Source organism: Epinephelus lanceolatus, chromosome 4 (genome assembly GCF_041903045.1).
Source record: "Epinephelus lanceolatus isolate andai-2023 chromosome 4, ASM4190304v1, whole genome shotgun sequence".
Classification (NCBI taxonomy): Eukaryota; Metazoa; Chordata; class Actinopteri; order Perciformes; family Serranidae; genus Epinephelus; species Epinephelus lanceolatus.
The window spans coordinates 6,576,882-6,597,324 of record NC_135737.1 but is presented as its reverse complement, the minus strand read 5'-3'; the positions used below and the strand labels follow the sequence as shown (position 1 = coordinate 6,597,324).

The window sequence follows — 20,443 nt, the reverse complement described above, 5'->3', positions numbered from 1 at the left end:
TAAAATAATCAGTATCAGTTTAAGTGTACTCTATGATGGGAGTATTTTCACTGCTTTACTTGAACATCAGACAGTGTTTTCCAATGGGGAAACAAAGCCATTATATTGCTTCTTTCAAAGCCAGACTCCATTGAGAAAACCTGATTTAGTATTGCTGAACACAGGAGCTGCTGGTCTACCACTGCCTCAAACAGTTTTTTGTGTATTTTAATGTGTGACTTTGGCGTCGAAAAGGGTGAGTGGGGATTCATCAGGGTCACACAATAACACTAATTAACTAATTAACAGGTCATGGCAGTGGTATACCAGCACCTCCTGTGTTCAGCTTGCTAAAATTACTGCTTTTGTCAATATAGTCTGGTGGCTTTGACAAGAGCATAGATGGGGAACTGAAGCTGTTAACTGTTAACGGTAAAGTGCTGAAAATACTCAAAATATAGCGTACACTTAAACTTGTATTGAATTTTTTAGATGGCGAAAATCTTTTTTGTTGCCATCCAGAGCCATGCATTACTTAGCTTCCGTGTCAGACTCCAGTCTGCTTCTCCCAACTGGGGCCGTGGCAACCGCCATCAACTGTATTTGATACACTGACTATGGATAAGTACCTCATACAACCCCGCTTTAAAACATCCCAACTATCTCTTAAAGTGTTACATTTGACACAACTAAGAAGTAGGAAAGCTAACTGCATAACTGTTGTCAACATGTAAAGAACACTACAACTCCTCAATAATACTTCATTTTAATAATGTATCTCAGGAATGGTTTGCCTGAGGGCAGCTGATGGAAGAAATGGGCATGATTGTGCTTGACAGAGAAAAATGAGATGTATAGGAAATTAAGCATTTTGACAAATAATTACATATGAGATGTAGAAATTCTTGAAGAAGGTGTCCTCAAGTTGGTGCTGGAGCAGTAGCCATATTGTCTGTTGCTGGCTTGTGTGCATTATTCCTCTGTGTTTCACATGAACTGTCTGTCCTTCCTTTTTTAAATCCAGGTAATTATATTCCCCCCTGCTCTAAGACAACAAACCAGAAGCCCCTGACCACACCTTCAAGCATCTGTTTGATCAAACTAGTTTTGTTCATTTCTCTGTAAATAAGATATTTGACTGTACTTTTCTATAACACTGGAGAGAAAGAGATATAAAGGGAACATTTTTTTTTTTTTTGGTTTGTTTTGTTCTGGTTCATCCTGCCTCTGTTTCAGTCACTCAATGTTCTCAAGCTGTGGGACTGATTTTTCAGTGTTTGCATAGCTAGACAAGTCATCATTTGATTATTTAAATGGGTGTGAAGCTCTTGTGCCCAAAAGCATTTGACATGTACAGATCAGTTTTGCTAGGCTCATGTTAAGTTTGATTTGTTGATTGTACAGGTCTATTAGGGGAAAAAAATAAAAGTTATTGGAAGTGTTTATGGTCCTTTAATTTCTCACATTCATTGGTGAAGGGATTTATGGGAAGTCTTGGTCACATTGCTTTGTTGGTTAGTGGACATCTGATAAGAGCAGTTAATGATTATAAATGATAGATCACTGGTGCAAAATAAGTGCTCCTGCTGCAGATGAAGTTGTACAACAGGGGCTACCAGGGCTCCTTCGTGTCCTGGAAGAGCAGATAACTAATTTTGTAGTCATGGAAAACACATGGAAAATTAGAGAATAAGTAAAATGTGCTGGAAATTTTCTCCTGTATCTAAGAACAGTGTTAACACGGATGCTCGAAAAAGTCTTAAAATGCATTGAATTTATTTTTTCAAAAACAAGGCCTTAACTGGTATTAAAATGTCTTGAATCTCTGTGTGCTAGCTGACTGTCACTGTGCTTTGGACAACATGGGAAAGTATAAATTCAATGCAAATTGGCCATATCATGATATTGACGATTTCGACTTGTAATATTGATGTCATACTGTTACCCACAGCAACAACAAACATGGCTGAAAGTGAAATTATTAGCGACTCTGCGGTGGTTCCAAAAAAAGGAGCAGCTCCAGTAGTGTGGAATACACTGGGGCGTAATTTTGCCTGAGCATGTTTTTTGAACAGCACCGGACCTTTCAGACTCTTAAAGTGAGTTACCACAAGTTACCCTCCCTGCAGAGTGAACTTATTCAGCGGCTCCTCCGGCAGCAGCACAGTGTCTCTCCTTCTCCTCTCTCTCCTCTCGGTGTCGTCAAGTTATTAAACCTTTGGTAATGTAAACCCACGTATTGCTTGCAGCTCCACAAAAAAACGTATGTGACAGTGCGATAGTTATTTTAGCATAACAGCGTGTCATAGGTTACAGCGTGATGATTAGAGGAGAAATGGCAGAGCATAAAGGTCCAGGTGGAAAAAAAAACCAACTCAATCATTTAGGATTTTGCTGTTGATTGATATATAGAGATCCCAGGGTACATTTTTTTTTGTATTTGGGAACTGTTTAAATGTGTAATTTGTGGTAGATTTTATTTTGTTGAACTATTATTATTGTATACAGAATCTGAATCTCACTCTGAGTTAATGTTGTTCACAAATTAAGAAATGAGAGATCATTTTTCTTTAGTTTTTACTGAATATTTGAAAGCAAACTGTAAAACTAGATCACTTATTTTGTTACAATACTACTGTTTTTTTTTAATCAATAATAGAACATATATATTTTTAAATATATTTGTCATATCATCAAGAATATTATTGCAAAAATACCCTGAAATATTGTGATATTATTTTAGGGCTATATCACCCACCCCTGCCGACTGGCATCAAAAAAAGTCTTAAATGTGGGACAGCTGTGGCTCAGAAGGTAGAGCAGGTCATCCACAAATCAGAAGATCAGCAGTTCAATCCCTGAAAAGTAAGGTATTCCCTGGAAGCATAAAAATGTACAGGGACTGTGTAGCCCATAGAGAAACTGAAATTGACAGATTTAAAAGAGGAACTGTCTTTTAGGAGCAGTTCAGACTGACAACAGGGAATAGTTCTCTGCAGAAACCTGGATAAAACTCTAATAACTTCCTGGATAAAAAGAATACTGCTGGGCATTGCCAAAACATATAGATATACTGTAAGCACCATTTTTATCAACTTAATTGATGATTTGGCCCTCATTGATTGTATTGGGATTATTCCTCCAAATTGTCTACTGTTTAAGAGGCTAAGAGAATAAACATCTAAATCCCATGCAGCAGAGTGAATTGTCATAGTTTCATAAGATGCATACATGAGACAATGCCTTGCGATATACGCTAAAGGTCCAGTGCGAAGGATTCAGGGTGATGTATTGCAGGAATGGAATATATTAAGTATGTTTTCTTTGATGGATGATTCGGTTGATAATCTAAACTAAGCACAAAAAGTAAGGATATCTGTGTTTTGTAAATTATTTCTTTGTTGCAACAATGCAATAAATCTTATTGCATTGGAAAGCCTGTTTATTTGCCTTTTAAATGGTGCCACATTTGTAAGAAACATGCATTTGTGGGATGAGCTGCAGAGCTGAGTATGTGGTTTGCACCCATGAAAAATTTGCCAAATCCTCTCTGCCAATGCCAAACATCTTTTTTTGCTGTTGAGTCTTGTTTGGTGTTGTTTGGTGGATTGAATGATTGAAGTCTGAAGAAACAAGACATATTGGCAATTTAACAATGTATTCATTTAACAAACAGGAGCCTCAGTAGCATGTGAAAGAACCATAAACAGCCACAACAGCCTGGCACCTCCTCCTCATGCTGGTCACCAGCCTGGTCCCACACTGAGGTGGAAGGGCATCCTATTCTTCAACTAGCATTTGTCGCAAGTCAGCCAACATGGTTGTGTTGGTCACTCTGGCACGAACAGCATACCCAAGCTGATCCCACAAGTGTTTAGTGTGTTTGAGGTCAGGACTGCTGGCAGGCCATTCCATCCTCTCCATTCCCAAATTCTGGAGGTAGTCTCTGATAAACCCCGCTCTGTGGGGGCGAGCTTTGTCATCTTGGAGGACAGAGTTTGGTCCCAGACTGTGGAGATATGGGATTGCCACTGGTTGCAGAATTTCATCTTGATATCTCTCTGTACAGAGATTGCCTCCAATTATGACAAGCCTCGTTTTTTCCAGTGAGGGAGATGCCGCCCCATACCATCATACTGCCTACACTAAAAGATGTTACTCTATCAGTGCAGCAATCAGCAAAGCGTTTTCCACGTGTTTTCTACACTTTGACCCTATGATCCAACTGCCATAGGCAGAATCTGGACTCATAGCTTAACATAACGTTCCTCCACATGTTCAGGTTCCAGTGCGTGTGCTGCCGACACCAGCGCAAATGTGCCTGACGGTGAAGGGCAGTCATGGCAGGCCTCCTGGCAGCCCTATGAGACCGGAGATTGGCTGCGTGCAGTCTGTTCCTGATTGTCTGGGCAGAGAGCTGTCAACCATATCATCCTGCAAACCTTGACTGCAAATCTGTAGAAGACTGCCTACGGTTCCTAAGTGTTGACAGGATGAGGAAATAGTCTTCTTGGGTGTCTTCTTCTTGGGATGCCCATTTTGCGGCCTGTCTCTGATAACCCCCGTTGCCTTTCAGTTTGCAGCTGGTACTAAGGCTCACTCCAAATAATGCCACAACTTGGATTTGTGGAACACCAGCTTTAAGTTGCCCAATCGCACTGGCCCTATCCAGATCAGTCAAATGTGGCATGCCGATTCTTGGAGCAGACACCAACTGACCAACAGGTGCCAATCAGGCATTTTTCATGGGTGCAACCCATATACTCAGCTCTGCTGCTCATCCCACAAATGCATGTACCTTACAAATGTGGCACCATTTAAAAGGGAAATAAACAGACTTTCCAACAGTATAAGATTTATTGCCAAAAAGCACTGTTACAACAAAGAAATAATCTACCAAACAAAAATTTCCTTACTTTTTATGCTTAGTTTAGTTTTTTTTTTTTTTTAGTTTTCGTGCCATGTTGCACCACCATTTTTCTACAGTAGCCCGGAGTGGACAAACCAAACACTGGATCTAGACAGGGAAATTTGTGTTTTCGCGTTGGCCACCATAGTTAGAGGCCCCTCTGTGACAGAAAAACACTGATTTTTAACATGAAACTGCTTTAGTCAGTGTTTTTACTGGTTTAAATCACTGGGTCTCTTTTGGAGAGGAAAAGACCTCTGTGGATAACTTAGCTCCCTGTAAAACCTTCTGAACGTCTGGATCTTAAGTTATCAGAGAAAAAACGGTGAGCATACATGAGCAGGCGCTGGACTAGTGGCCTGTCTTGGACATGCCGAACAGTGATGGACAAAGACTGATTTGTAATGTCAAACTGCTTTATTCAGTGTTTTTAATGGTTTGAATCGCCTGGTCTGTTTGTTCGGAGAGGAGGAGACCTCTACAGATAATTCGGCTCCTAGTGAAAACCTCCTGAACAATGAACACTGAAGGAATTCTAATCTGGAGAGGTTTTAGCTGGTTGCAATCTGCAGTCCTCACCACACTACAGACAGGTTTGAATTATGCTGTTCATCATACCAACAGCTATTGTACCCTCTAGATCAGGTTCACCACTGCTATGTTTCAGTCCAGTTTAACGGCCCTGTGATAAATGCTGCCTTAAGGAAGCTTAGAATGTTGTTGTTGGCTGTGTCAGAGAGGATCTGATTCAACTCTATGGTCATTTCTAATGTCACAGGTTGGAGTGGTTCTGAGATAGTGTCCTTGATTTTTTATCTATATTAAAAGGAGCCCTATATAATGCGTATAATAATGGTAATAATGATAATAATGATAATAATAATAACAATAAATACAATCATAATTATAGCTGCTGCACAGCGATGGGTCGGGTCCGGGCATTTTTAGGCAATTCTGAGCAACAAGCAGAAGAATTGGAAGACATTTAGGAATTTAGCAACACAATCTGCCTTTTGCATCAGCTGAGGCTTGAACTCACAACCTCTGCCACACATCATCTACCATGACTCTAGAATTTTGTCATTTTTTTTTCATGAACATTGAAGATTTATTTAGCAAGAATTTGCAAGTATATGTTTACAGTGCCATTTACAGTCAAACATTTTGATGCACTGTAGGCTCAATTTTTGATAAATCAAAAATCTGAGAAACAGTTTTTGTAGGACAGTCTGAAGATGCTCTGTAGCAAGTTTGGTGTCAATTGAGCAAAAATTGTGGGAGGAGATAGGTTTAAGAAGTTCTACAGTTTTTGAAAAAAACAGAGTGATGAACTTCATAATTTTTAATAGGTTGCTGCCCGGACCCTAATGATAATGATGATGATAATGTTAATAATTATAAAATACTACTACTACTAATAATAATAATAATAAAAATAATAATTATAGGATGGCACGGTGGTGTGGTGGTTAGCACTGTTGCCTCACAGCAAGAGGGTTCCTGGTTCAATCCCAGGAGGGAGCCCTTCTGTGTGGAGTTTCCTCCCACAGTCCAAAGACATGCAGGTTGGGGATTAGATTGAGTGATGACTGTAAATTGTCCGTAGGTGTGAATGTGAGTGTGAATGGCTGTCTGTCTCTATGTGTAGCCCTGCGATAGTCTGGCGACCTGTCCAGGGTGTACCCTGTCTCTCACCCAATGTCAGCTGGAATAGGCTCCAGCCCTCCCGCAACCCTCAAGAGGAGGCTGTTATGAAAATGAATGGATGAATAATAATAATAATAACAACACCATCCTCAAAGTCAAAAAATGATCATAACTGACAGTGAATCATTGGTAATAGTTAACTGAATTACCTAAGATGACCTGTTTTCACCCATCTGACATAGTTTTAATGATGGAGAATTACAAGCCAGGGTTGTTGTGCTGAACTGCATTATGGGAGAAGTCTAACCTTGCAGTAGGAGCAGCTTCACACTGAAATCCATCTCAGTTTTTCCAGGTAGCCATTTATTGGAAACCTGTGTTGTTGTCTGTCTAGTGTTCATTCATCTGCTGTGGTGTTTAAAGGGCCCCAGGCCCCAGAAGCTGTATGAAAAAAGACAGGATACAAAAAAAAAACTGGCCTTCAAAATAAACTTTAAAATATGCTTAAAGGAGTAGTGATGTAGTGAATATAATGCATATTTATTTACCTCTTTAACTCTTGATTTATGTACAGTTTATTTAAATAGATAACTTTCCTACACCTGTGACAGTAAATAACCACATACAATGTCTTCTTGTTCTAAAATAATGCTTTGTAATGAATATTCAACCATAGGGTGCCATGTTTTATGGATATAGTATTCCATCAAATGAAAATATCCTTAACATATTTTGCATCATTTTATACCAAAACAAAAAAAAAATTATATTTGGTATGTTGCATAAAAACACAATATTTTTATGCAACTTTCTTTCAGTCAGTGACTGTCAGTAGGCTTTTTAAATGTTGTTTTACTCTTCATTTGACAAGCTGGTTAGTTTGTTTTTCCTACATACTATACACACTATCATATTGCATATATTACCATAAACACTTACTATTACTGGACTACCCTCAATAGAATGACAAAAGAATAACTTTTCCATTGATAATCTTCTTTAGAGCTTGTGAACTGCATCTTTATGGTGTTGTAGATCATATTCTTATCAGTGACTTAAAGGGATTGTTCAGTTTTCTTAAGTGGAGTTGTATGGGGTTCTTTCCATAGACAGTATATTACATACAGTACATGTTTGACATGGAAGCTAAGCAGTCTTTTGCTGTGGATAGGTCAGCAACAAAATGTCACTATCAGTTTAAGTGTATGCTATATTGAGAATATAGCCAGACTCCATTGAGAAAAGCAATGATTTAACATGCTGAACACAGGAGCTGCTGGTCTACCATTGCCCCGAACAGTTCTTTTAATTTGTGTTATTGTGAGACTTTGGTGTTTAAAGGGATTAGTTCAGATTCACCGAAGTCACAATAATGCAAAGTAACTAACTGATCAAGGCAGTGGTATACCAGCAGTTCATGTGTTCAGCGTGCTAAAATAATTTCAGTAGAGTCTGGTGGCTTTGACAAGAGTGTAGATGCGGAACCGAAACCGTTAAAAGCTTTCCCTTCAGAATAGGCTGTCTGTTGGAAAGATTGATAAAGCAGCGAAAATACACTTAGTATTGTGTACTCTTAAACTGATTTTTTAAGGTGGCTAAAATAAGTTTTGTTGCTGGCCCCCATCCACAGCAGTATATTGCTTTGCTTCTGTGGCAGTACTCCAGCCTGCTTCTCCGAGTTGGGGGTGTGCAGAAAACACTGACTATCGATAATACCGCATACAACCCCAAAAAATCTGAACTGTCCCTTTAAGTGGTCTACATATTATTAACATATTGTATTTATTCATTTATAATTGTTATAATCATGCACGTGTGGGTAACAAAGATCTATGATAGGTGTTTTGGTTTTTTTTAATCTTGATTTTAATATTGCACATCATCCACAGTATACGCATACGTGTATTATTTTGAAGCTCTCAGTGTGTTGTGGCTGATATGACATCCGGTTGCCAGCTGAATTTAATGGCATATCTGCTGCTGAGCTGAGGGACAGTATCCTTCTGCCTCCCATTACAATGCTGAAAGCCACCGTCCCGCTGCTCAGCTGTGTTTCTGTGGATATAATCTGTTCAGCTGGACGCTCTCTGCACCTCAGTCTGTAAGTTACGCCAAAAATGTTTGACTATAACGATGCACAGCTTTAACTAGCGTTACTGGCTTTGGTGGGAAGATTTCTCCCAGTTTACCACTCGTCTTTGTAAACACCAACACGGCGATGGAAAAGTGTCGTTTCCAGTAGTAACGTTATGCATGTGTTACAATGAAAATGAATGTAACGTTGGTGTATTGAATTGGGTAACATATTTAGACAGAGCTAATGTGGGTCGGATGCTGACCGAGGCCTTGTAGCGTTATACGACAATCCCCTGTCCGGAGGACCTTATGTGTCTGCTTGTGATTAGTTAGCTTCAACAGCTAACACATCGCTGCTAAACCTTGTTTGACAAAGGTCGCTGCTAACAGTGGCTATTGTAGCAGAGACTCGGCGCTATAACGTTGGTCTTTTATTTAATATTTCCGTCGGACTACTAACGTTAATTCCGATATTGAGAGCAACATTTGACAGTTGTGAGTTGGCTAATAGCTGAGGAGTAACGTTACCGTTAGCCAGTTAGCAGCGACCTGTTCTCAATAACAAGCACATGCACAGACCACGAAAACTAGTGTCACAGTTAAGTTATGCCACACGTCAAAAATAATATTTTAATTTAGTACTGCATATGGACACATACAAGTACATTATGAAACACAGGTTACGAGATTTTACGACCCCGTATGGTCTACTTTTTAATTCGGCTTACATCCGATAACGAGACACAAAAAAATACGGTAAAATCAACTTCTTGTTTTGTCAGCTGTTCCTTTGAATAAACTCTCCCCTAATTAAAGTTACACTACAGCCATTTTCCAAATTCATACATTTGATTTCTATGATATAAGACCAAAAATATTAGTAAATATAAATAAATCAATCCTAAATCCAAAAAAGAGTGCTAAAACGCAAGTTTGTAATGCCATCGGGTCTAAACTCTGGAGCTGCCCCATTGATGATTAATTAGGAAAGATGTTATAGATCAGTGGTTCCCAACTGGTGGGTGGTGGTCCAAAAGTGGGTTGCAGGATTCATTCTGAATGGACTCACACACTTTATTTTTAGGTGCAGTGAATTTCCGACAGAGCTATTATTTTGTAGTGCAGTTTCCTGTTGTAGAGTGAGTGACTATCAGACAGCAAACTAGCTGAAAGACAAATGCAAGTATGACGCTGAATCAGGGGCGATTGCTCTGAGACAACAAGGGAGGCTGAACGTCCCCTAAAATTTCGTACAAGAAATGGTCAAATATGCTCTATTGAATTTACATTAAAATAAGAATTTACATTGCATTAAACGTGCACTAGGATGCATTTAACATCATGACTATGATGTTCAAACGTCAGCTGTTTATCACCAGTTTGCAAACGCGACCTCCCTGTCATACATTCTCGTGTCAGCACGGCGGACGCGGAGCCTCCATGCATTCCTATGAGACAGCGCTGAACAGGTTTTTTTTCATGCAGTAAAGCGAGACGGTCATTTGATAAATGCAACAAAATCGTCACTTCCAGGGAGGCTTAGCTTCCCTGGGACCTAATGAAGCAGTAGGCGGGAGAGGACGCTCGGTGTATGCATGATGATTGGAGGAATCGTCTAAAAGGCTTAACCCCTTTGTGACTGACAGCGCTTTGGAAATACACACCGGCATCGTCGCATTTCGACCTCAGTCCAATGTGGATATTTGTGAGTGGAGTCTTCTGACAGAGTGCCGTCCAGAGATCCTTATTTCCGTAAGGGATATAGCTCATTTTCACCACAGTTCAGGTGTTTAAAGCCATCTGAAAATCTTTGAGGTGTTTTGCTGTGGTTCTATGGCATGAGTGTGGTTGAAAAACGGCTTCAATTATAAGTTACTGCCTCGTTACAATATGACAAATTTTATGATGTAAACTTAAAGTGAGCTTCCCCTGTTTGAAAGACCAGCAGCCGCCACTGCACTGAATGTATTAAACTGTGAGGACCTTGAACTAATGACTAAGAAGAAACCTGGACCCCAGGGCCAGACCAGTCAGGACTAAAACTAGACTTTTAAAATACATGTAAGCGTGTTAGTCTGACTGTAATCGTACTATATCAAATTTCTCAGAGTTGGACTAACACTTCCAGATAATCCGATGGGTAGTCAAATAACTCCTGCATGTATACCGTCTATTGGACCCAAACTGGCCTAGGCACTCGGAGCATGCTCCACCGTTTCCGCCCCAGACTTTGACCCAGAGGTTCATCTTCATCTTCTTCTAACCGCTTCATCCTCTTGAGGGTCGCGGGGGGGCTGGAGCCTATCCCAGCTGACATCGGGTGAGAGGCAGGGTACACCCTGGACAGGTCGCCAGACTATCGCAGGGCTGACACATAGAGACAGACAACCATTCACGCTCACATTCACACCTACAATTTAGAGTTATCAGTTAACCTAGTCCCCAATCTGCATGTCTTTGGACTGTGGGAGGAAGCCGGAGTGCCCGGAGAGAACCCACGCTGAACATGCAAACTCCGCACAGCCGGGATCGAACCAGCAACCCTCTTGCTGTGAGCCGAGAGTGCTAACCACCACACCACCGTGCCGCCCTGACCCAGAGGTTGAATAGCATTAAATGTATAACAGAAGAAGAAGCCAGTAACAAGATGGTGAAATCCACATCCAGAGCTGTGCATTTTTGGACAGGAAATGTGCAAAGCTGTTGCCGCTAGCTAACAGCAGCTAACTTGTTTGTCGATTGTTTGGTCTGTGACATAATAGGTTGACAGCAAAAGGTCCAATTCTAACAACCTTAGCTCGACTTAACTTTGTATGTAAACACTGACTCAGAGCACCCACAGCAATGTTCCCAGGATAGACTGAATAATAGTGTTTATTTCAATAACGTCTGGGTAGAAAATCCTGGTGTCACGTAGGTAAAATCAAATGGTGCTAAGCAAACGCTGCCTCAAACAGTCAGTTTTTGGCCAAAAACTCAATATCATTAAGTATGCTATATTTACAATAGGGATGCACAATAAAATCAACGCATCAACGGTATTGGCAGATACTGGCTTTAAAGCCACAGTGTGTAGGAATTTCTCCCATCTAATGTTGAAATCATATATTGCATTCAAACGGATAGCGCACTCTAGCGCCTCACTGTTTCAAACGCGTATTGCAACAACAGTAGCCTCTGTGTACCAAAAAGCTATGATAACATTGATGAAACCATGTCATCCGATACTTCATGGAGTATTCATTCAGGCTCCTACACAGACACACACGACGCGAGTTGACAAACCTCCCCCTCACCATGCTGGCTGTGTTTACATCGTAGGACTGTTGGGGCGGGTGTAAATCCAAACAAACCAATCACGTCTCAACCTCACACACCTCATCCTCTCCTCGCATCATCGCTGGCCTATGATTGCATTACCTTTCTCCTTCAGCAGATTTCCACCTGGGAAAGGCTACCACGATGTTGACCCTCGTTTTTTGAATTCGCCGGTCACGATGCCTTTTTGATTCCCTTTTGCGCTTTCTTGGCAAAGAGGATTCCGTCTCCCGTGATGCTGCATGATCCTGCATTATGCTCAAAGAGTGGGACTTTGTTATGCTGTAGTAATGCTGGGGTAGTAGCGAAGCACCTCTTGCTCCTCGAAGAGCCTGGTTTCCATTCACTCTGAATTTTGTCTGGATTCTGGTTCCAGTCTAGAGAGCGGATCTGGAATTCACCAAAGTAAAAGTGTTCACCAAAGTAAAACTTTAAATACTGGCGCACCATCGTCTCGTCGCATCCTCTTTCATCATTTTGACAGGTATGTTGGCGATGCCATATTGTTGTTGTTGTTGTTGTTGTGGTTGATAGAGCATGCTACATGGCGAGCACCACGCAGTTTTCCTCTCTCTTCCGCCCCCACCGCCCCAAACTTTATCAAAAAAATGCATTTACAAACTACAGGTATAATGTACAAAACTAGGATCAAGTGCCTATTAAATAAAACAGACAACTGAAATAGACAATAACTTGTAATACAATTAAATACAATAAAAGAAAAAGGTTAACATAATGGCTTGGGGCTTTTCTTGTAAATTATATTCTTTAAATTAAAAAGTTTCACTGCAGACTTTAAAATGGTAGGCTAATATTCGTTTGACCATTCATGAGCGACAGCACGTACCAGGCATCTCCTGTCAGTGCAACGCATCATCACACCAGTTGTTTAGATGTGTAGGCTAACATAGACCTGTTAACAGTTTAATAGAGCCGTTTCTTAAAGGGAAATTTTGGTTTCAGCAAATATCAATGTTGGTCAGATACTCCAGCACAGCCACCAGGTAGACAGGGGCGCCGGCACTGACACGCTCCGCATAGTTTCCTTTGCATAGCAGCCTGTGAACACGGCCGACTGGGAACTGGAACCCAGCACGGGAGTAGCAGGTCTTTGCCTTGGCTCTGGCTTTTCCTCCGGTCTTTCCGCGGCCACTCATTTTTCTGATGCTCTTTAAAGTCGGGACAAAGTCGGGACAAAGTGGGTTCTTCTGCCAAAATGTTCCCACACCACCGACTTCGTCCTTTTTGCCGGTGGGAAAAGTTCAGCTTTGCCTCCTCCACTCATGTTTGCAGTTTGCACCTGAGTGGAAATACTGATTACTGACTGACTGAGGTGGTGGATGCACTGTGGTGCATCTAGGGCTGCACGATTATGGAAAAAATGAGAATCACAATTTTTTGGCTTATAATTGAGATCACGATTCTCTCACAATTTTTTTCAACATAAAGATTTATTGTGCTTATTTCCTGATACAAAAGGAAAAGTAACAAAAATTATAAATAAATAATAAAAAATATCATTAAATAACAAAGCCTATGATTGTGCCTCATACAAGAGACACAATGCACATAAACTCTGGTCAGCAGAGAGGGAACACTGTTTTTATCTTAAATGCAACAGCTGACAGCCTGACACTGACCATAAAAACAATAAACTTTAGACTCTCGTCTTCTCTTACAGCTTTTGAACAATTTTAACAATAATATCAATGTTGAACAACATTTTTCTGAGGTAGGTATTCCAGGCCTGGAATTAAGTCATTTTTAGGGCATGGCCACTTTGGCCTTTGATAAATACAAATTTATTGGGGCATCACGGCCAAAATGTGGGGCACCAAGGCCAAAACCAATGGCGCAATAACAATATGTGCTAATTACATTGAATGAAGACAAAACAATATATATGTTGAAAAACAGTACTGAGTTTATTAAAACTATAAACTGAACATTTGACTTTTCCACAAAATGTTGTGTGATAAATGTTATTAAAATTGAATTAAAATGTGTACAATTCATAATATTCACTGTTATTGTTATGATAAAATCTCTAAAAAGTCTAAATGGACTAAGGAAGATCAAAATTTAAACTTTTCAACACCATGCATTTGACAGGAGTATTCACCTAACATAGCCTACATATCTTTAATTATATAATTATTTGTATGTCTCTATGTATATTTTTACATAAATCCCCAATATTTTATTTGACTTTAAAAAAACCCTCTTCCTTCATTTAATTTGACAATGTTTATCGTATTTTATACAACAGTTAGTTCCGGCCATGCAATCTGATTGGTCGAGAGACAGTAAAACCGTGATGATATTGGAGTACAACATCACGGTTTTTTCACTGTGTATGTATCACTCGGCCTCACAGCTGATTGCAATCAACAATCAAATCAAAACTGACGGTTAGTGTCAGTTAGGTCAGGAGTTGCGTTGTAGGCTAATTAATTCATCCACTGTCAAACAGCAAAAAATATGGATTTATTTCCTAAAATAAGTTTTGAATTGACCTATGAATGGTCATCAGAGGATGATGAGGGAGAGAAGAAGCTGAATCCATCTGAGTACACATCCAGGTTTGTCAGTGTTTCATCAGCGGAGCTCAATGACTTGGAGAAAAGCAACATACTGTCAGATCAGAAGGCAGAGTCGGCTGTGCCTGTGAAGCGACAGTCCACCATGCAGTCACCAGAACCTTCTTTCACCGGCTGCACAATTAATGGAAACGTGCAGATAAATGTGTATAAAGAGTAAGTGCCTGGCGCACCATGTCTGCGTTACATAGCAACGGTGACAGCGGGAGTGACGCCGAGATTGAAAAGTGGCTGAAGGTATGTCGATTGCTGCTCAGCGGCATATACCGATCCCCAGACTGGCATACAGATCCCTAGAGTGGTATATACCGATCCCCAGACTGGCATAAAGATCCCTAGACTGGTATATACCGATCCCCAGACTGGCATACAGATCCCTAGACTGGTATATACCGATCCCCAGACTGGCATAAAGATCCCTAGATTGGTATATACCGATCCCCAGACTGGCATACAGATCCCTAGACTGGTATATACCGATCCCCAGACCGGCATAAAGATCCCTAGACTGGTATATACCGATCCCCAGACCGGCATAAAGATCCCTAGACTGGTATATACCGATCCCCAGACCGGCATAAAGATCCCTAGACTGGTATATACCGATCCCCAGACTGGCATACAGATTCTCGGAGTGGTATGCTGCTTTTATGCCGCTGTTATTCCACCGACACACGAGGGTATGTGCCGCTTGAGATTGTTATGGCACTGAGAGACTGTTGGATGGGTACCGCCCCCTGATGAATATGCAAATGTAATGCCACTGGGCTGGTTTGACGACAAGTACTGCCGTTAATGTATACATTTTTTTTGTCTTTATTGACAATGCTAACTGATGTACGCATATAGACAGTAATTACACGTGGGACTCTTACAATATGATAGTAAAGTAATATGTCTAAATGTCCGCCCATAAACTACTTAAAGCTAATAAAAGCGCTAGCCTTAGCTAACATGGCTAATGTTAGCCCAGCCACCGTAGCCAGTCTGACTAATCGATAGCAGAAACTTTGAGTCAACCAACAAAACAATACTTAGTGACAGGTTTTCATTATTAGGAGAACACAATAATACATTACTTCATATAAAATCTACTTCGCAGAACATTAACCATTGTGGCATATTATGTATCATGTTTACTATACATTGAGATATTTTCTAACTATTGTCAAAATGAGCGAACAAATTTAATGGTGAAACATTCATTTCATAACCACATCTTAAAATCAACGTTTGCATCCCAGTTGGTGGCCACTGGCATCATATAAATGACATATTCCTCTGGCTCATCAGTGGTATGTTCATGCCTAAAGGCTTATACCGCTGGAAGTGTCCATGCCTAAAGACTTACACTGCTGGATCAATTGGTATATCGATGCCCAAAGGCTTATACGCTGGATCAGTGTGTCGATGCAGGACATCATATGGTGCTGAAGCAGGAGTGGTGTGTACGTAGTAGGGGCGCAGTGTTGGCTGAATGAGACTTGTGATATTCAAGGACATATGCTGCTGCATAGACATGAGTAGAATAGCATGATCCAAGACCTAGATGAAACATAGAAGTAACAATTAAATTGAGACACAAAAATTCCAACATTTCTTATCACAATAAGTATACAGTAAAACTACCAGGCGATTATTTATATATATATATATATATATATATATATATATATATATATATATATATATATATATATATATATATATATGTGTATATATATATATATATATATATATATGTGTATATATATATATATATATATATGTGTATATATATATATATGTATATATATATATATATATATATGTGTGTATATATATATGTGTGTATATATATATATGTGTGTGTATATATATATATATGTGTGTGTGTATATATATATATATATGTATATATATATGTATATATATATGTATATATACAGTACAGGCCAAAAGTTTGGACACACCTTCTCATTCAATGCGTTTTCTTTATTTTCATGACTATTTACATTGTAGATTCTCACTGAAGGCATCAAAACTATGAATGAACACATGTGGAGTTATGTACTTAACAAAAAAAGGTGAAATAACTGAAAACATGTTTTATATTCTAGTTTCTTCAAAATAGCCACCCTTTGCTCTGATTACTGCTTTGCACACTCTTGGCATTCTCTCCATGAGCTTCAAGAGGTAGTGACCTGAAATGGTTTTCCAACAGTCTTGAAGGAGTTCCCAGAGGTGTTTAGCACTTGTTGGCCCCTTTGCCTTCACTCTGCGGTCCAGCTCACCCCAAACCATCTCGATTGGGTTCAGGTCCGGTGACTGTGGAGGCCAGGTCATCTGCCGCAGCACTCCATCACTCTCCTTCTTGGTCAAATAGCCCTTACACAGCCTGGAGGTGTGTTTGGGGTCATTGTCCTGTTGAAAAATAAATGATCGTCTAACTAAACGCAAACCGGATGGGATGGCATGTCGCTGCAGGATGCTGTGGTAGCCATGCTGGTTCAGTGTGCCTTCAATTTTGAATAAATCCCCAACAGTGTCACCAGCAAAACACCCCCACACCATCACACCTCCTCCTCCATGCTTCACAGTGGGAAGCAGGCATGTGGAATCCATCCGTTCACCTTTTCTGCGTCTCACAAAGACACGGCGGTTGGAACCAAAGATCTCAAATTTGGACTCATCAGACCAAAGCACAGATTTCCACTGGTCTAATGTCCATTCCTTGTGTTTCTTGGCCCAAACAAATCTCTTCTGCTTGTTGCCTCTCCTTAGCAGTGGTTTCCTAGCAGCTATTTGACCATGAAGGCCTGATTGGCGCAGTCTCCTCTTAACAGTTGTTCTAGAGATGGGTCTGCTGCTAGAACTCTGTGTGGCATTCATCTGGTCTCTGATCTGAGCTGCTGTTAACTTGCGATTTCTGAGGCTGGTGACTCGGATGAACTTATCTTCAGAAGCAGAGGTGACTCTTGGTCTTCCTTTCCTGGGTCGGTCCTCATGTGTGCCAGTTTCGTTGTAGCGCTTGATGGTTTTTGCGACTCCACTTGGGGACACATTTAAAGTTTTTGCAATTTTCCGGACTGACTGACCTTCATTTCTTAAAGTAATGATGGCCACTGGTTTTTCTTTAGTTAGCTGATTGGTTCTTGCCATAATATGAATTTTAACAGTTGTCCGATAGGGCTGTCGGCTGTGTATTAACCTGACTTCTGCACAACACAACTGATGGTCCCAACCCCATTGATAAAGCAAGAAATTCCACTAATTAACCCCGATAAGGCACACCTGTGAAGTGGAAACCATTTCAGGTGACTACCTCTTGAAGCTTTTGATCTAAAACATTTTCTATACACACAAAAGACCATTTCCCTCAAATATTGTTTTTCACAAATCTGTCTAAATCTGTGTTAGTGAGCACTTCTCCTTTGCCGAGATAATCCATCCCACCTCACAGGTGTGGCATATCAAGATGCTGATTAGACAGCATGGATATTGCACAGGTGTGCCTTAGGCTGGCCACAATAAAAGGCCACTCTGAAATGTGCAGTTTTGCTTAATTGGGGGGGGGTCTCGGGGGGCCAGAAAACCAGTCAGTATCTGGTGTGACCACCATTTGTCTCACGCAGTGCAACACATCTCCTTCGCATAGAGTTGATCAGGTTGTTGATTGTGGCCTGTGGAATGTTGGTCCACTCCTCTTCAATGGCTGTGCGAAGTTGCTGGATATTGGCAGGAACTGGAACACGCTATCATATACGCCGATCCAGAGCATCCCAAACATGCTCAGTGGGTGACATGTCCGGTGAGTATGCTGGCCATGCAAGAACTGGGATGTTTTCAGCTTCCAGGAATTGTGTACAGATCCTTGCAACATGGGGCCGTGCATTATCATGCTGCAACATGAGGTGATGGTCGTGGATGAATGGCACAACAATGGGCCTCAGGATCTCGTCATGGTATCTCTGTGCATTCAAAATGCCATCAATAAAATGCACCTGTGTTCGTTGTCCATAACATACGCCTGCCCATACCATAACCCCACTGCCACCATGGGCCACTCGATCCACAACGTTGACATCAGCAAACCGCTCACCCACATGACGCCACACATGCTGTCTGCCATCTGCCCTGAACAGTGAAAACTGGGATTCACCCCTGAAGAGAACACCTCTCCAACATGCCAGACGCCATCGAATGTGAGCATTTGCCCACTCAAGTCGGTTACGACGACGAACTGCAGTCAGGTCTAGACCCCGATGAGGACGACGAGCTTGGAGATGAGCTTCCCTGAGACGGTTTTTGACAGTTTGTGCAGAAATTCTTTGGTTATGCAAACCGATTGTTGCAGCAGCTGTCCGGGTGGCTGGTCTCAGACGATCTTGGAGGTGAACATGCTGGATGTGGAGGTCCTGGGCTGGTGTGGTTACACGTGGTCTGCAGTTGTAAGGCCGGTTGGATGTGCTGCCAAACTGTCTGAAACGCCTTTGAAGATGGCTTATGGTAGAGAAATGAACATTCAATTCTCGGGCAACAGCTCTGGTGGACATTCCTGCAGTCAGCATGCCAATTGCACAGTCCCTCAAAACTTGCGACATCTGTGGCATTGTGCTGTGTGATAAAACTGAACATTTTAGAGTGGCCTTTTATTGTGGTCAGCCTAAGGCACACCTGTGCAATATTCATGCTGTCTAATCAGCATCTTGATATGCCACACCTGTGAGGTGGGATGGATTATCTCGGCAAAGGAGAAGTGCTCACTAACACAGATTTAGACAGATTTGTGAACAATATTTGAGGGAAATGGTCTTTTGTGTGTATAGAAAATGTTTTAGATCTTTGAGTTCAGCTCATGAAAAATAGAGGCAAAAACAAAAGTGTTGCGTTTATATTTTTGTTCAGCGTATGTAAAGCAGTGAGACAGTGAGTCAGTTAACGATGGTGTCAGTGAGGTAGTCCCACATTGATCTACTCATGAGATTAACAGATTTACACAGTAGCATACATCAGGCAACAGGTAAGGTAAGATTAAACACCTAAAGTGACTCAACATGCATGCAGCAAACAAGTCACTGTGTTATACGCTGAGCTCAGTCTTTCAGGTAAGAAGCACGGGAAGAAAGTATAAGCATGAAGGGAACATGAATATGAAAATTGATATCAACACTAAATATAAATTTTGAAGCTCAGAGGTCATGTGACGTATTGACGTGATCCTTTACTTGGACAGAGTGGCAAGTGACATCTGAGGCTTAGTGTTGAGCTGTGAGATGTGATAGGAGTGTGACACTATGCCACCATCTTGTAACTGCAGACATTGGTGCACATGTTCACTGCTCATGTACCAGTGTAGCTGGTCAAAAGAAAGACCACTCAGATATTTCTATTTTTTATGCTTCAGCTGGTAAGCAACTGTCAGACACACAAACACCCCCCCCCCCCCCCCCCCCCCTCCCCCCCCCACCCTCTGTGGGGACAGTGAGTCCTGGATTGTGTCCTAAATATAGCATGGTTCTTAGGTGCAGATTAATGTGATGATGTTGGGAAGATATCTTTGTGAGAGCATGGCCACAGCATGGTATCACATACACACTAATACTTGTGTGCTCACATCCTCTGGCAGAACCGTTACATGGTTAATTTAGAAGATTTCTGTGTCATTAACCTGTACTGTTATTATGTTTCTTACTGACTATATACAAGTTAGATATTTTGAGCGAGACCAGGGGTATAAAAAGCTAGATTTATAATGATACCATTCATTCATTCATTCATTCATCTTCTAATCCCTTCATCCTCTTGAGGGTCACGGGGGGGGGGCTGGAGCCTATCCCAGCTGACATTGGGCGAGAGGCAGGGTACACCCTGGACAGGTCGCCAGACTATCGCAGGGCTGACACATAGAGACAAACAACCATTCACGCTCACA

At 41.0% G+C, this 20,443-nt stretch overlaps 1 protein-coding gene across 1 annotated transcript in view; it reads left to right on the top strand.

Moving 5' to 3' along the window:
- The first annotated feature begins 8,488 nt into the window (after positions 1-8,488).
- Positions 8,489-20,443, top strand: part of cuedc1b (CUE domain containing 1b) — a 39,282-nt gene continuing 27,327 nt past the window's right edge. Inside the window, exon 1 of the mRNA XM_033631073.2 lies at positions 8,489-8,636. The gene's annotated coding sequence lies outside the window, so the exon portion shown is untranslated. The remainder of the gene's footprint in view (positions 8,637-20,443) is intronic.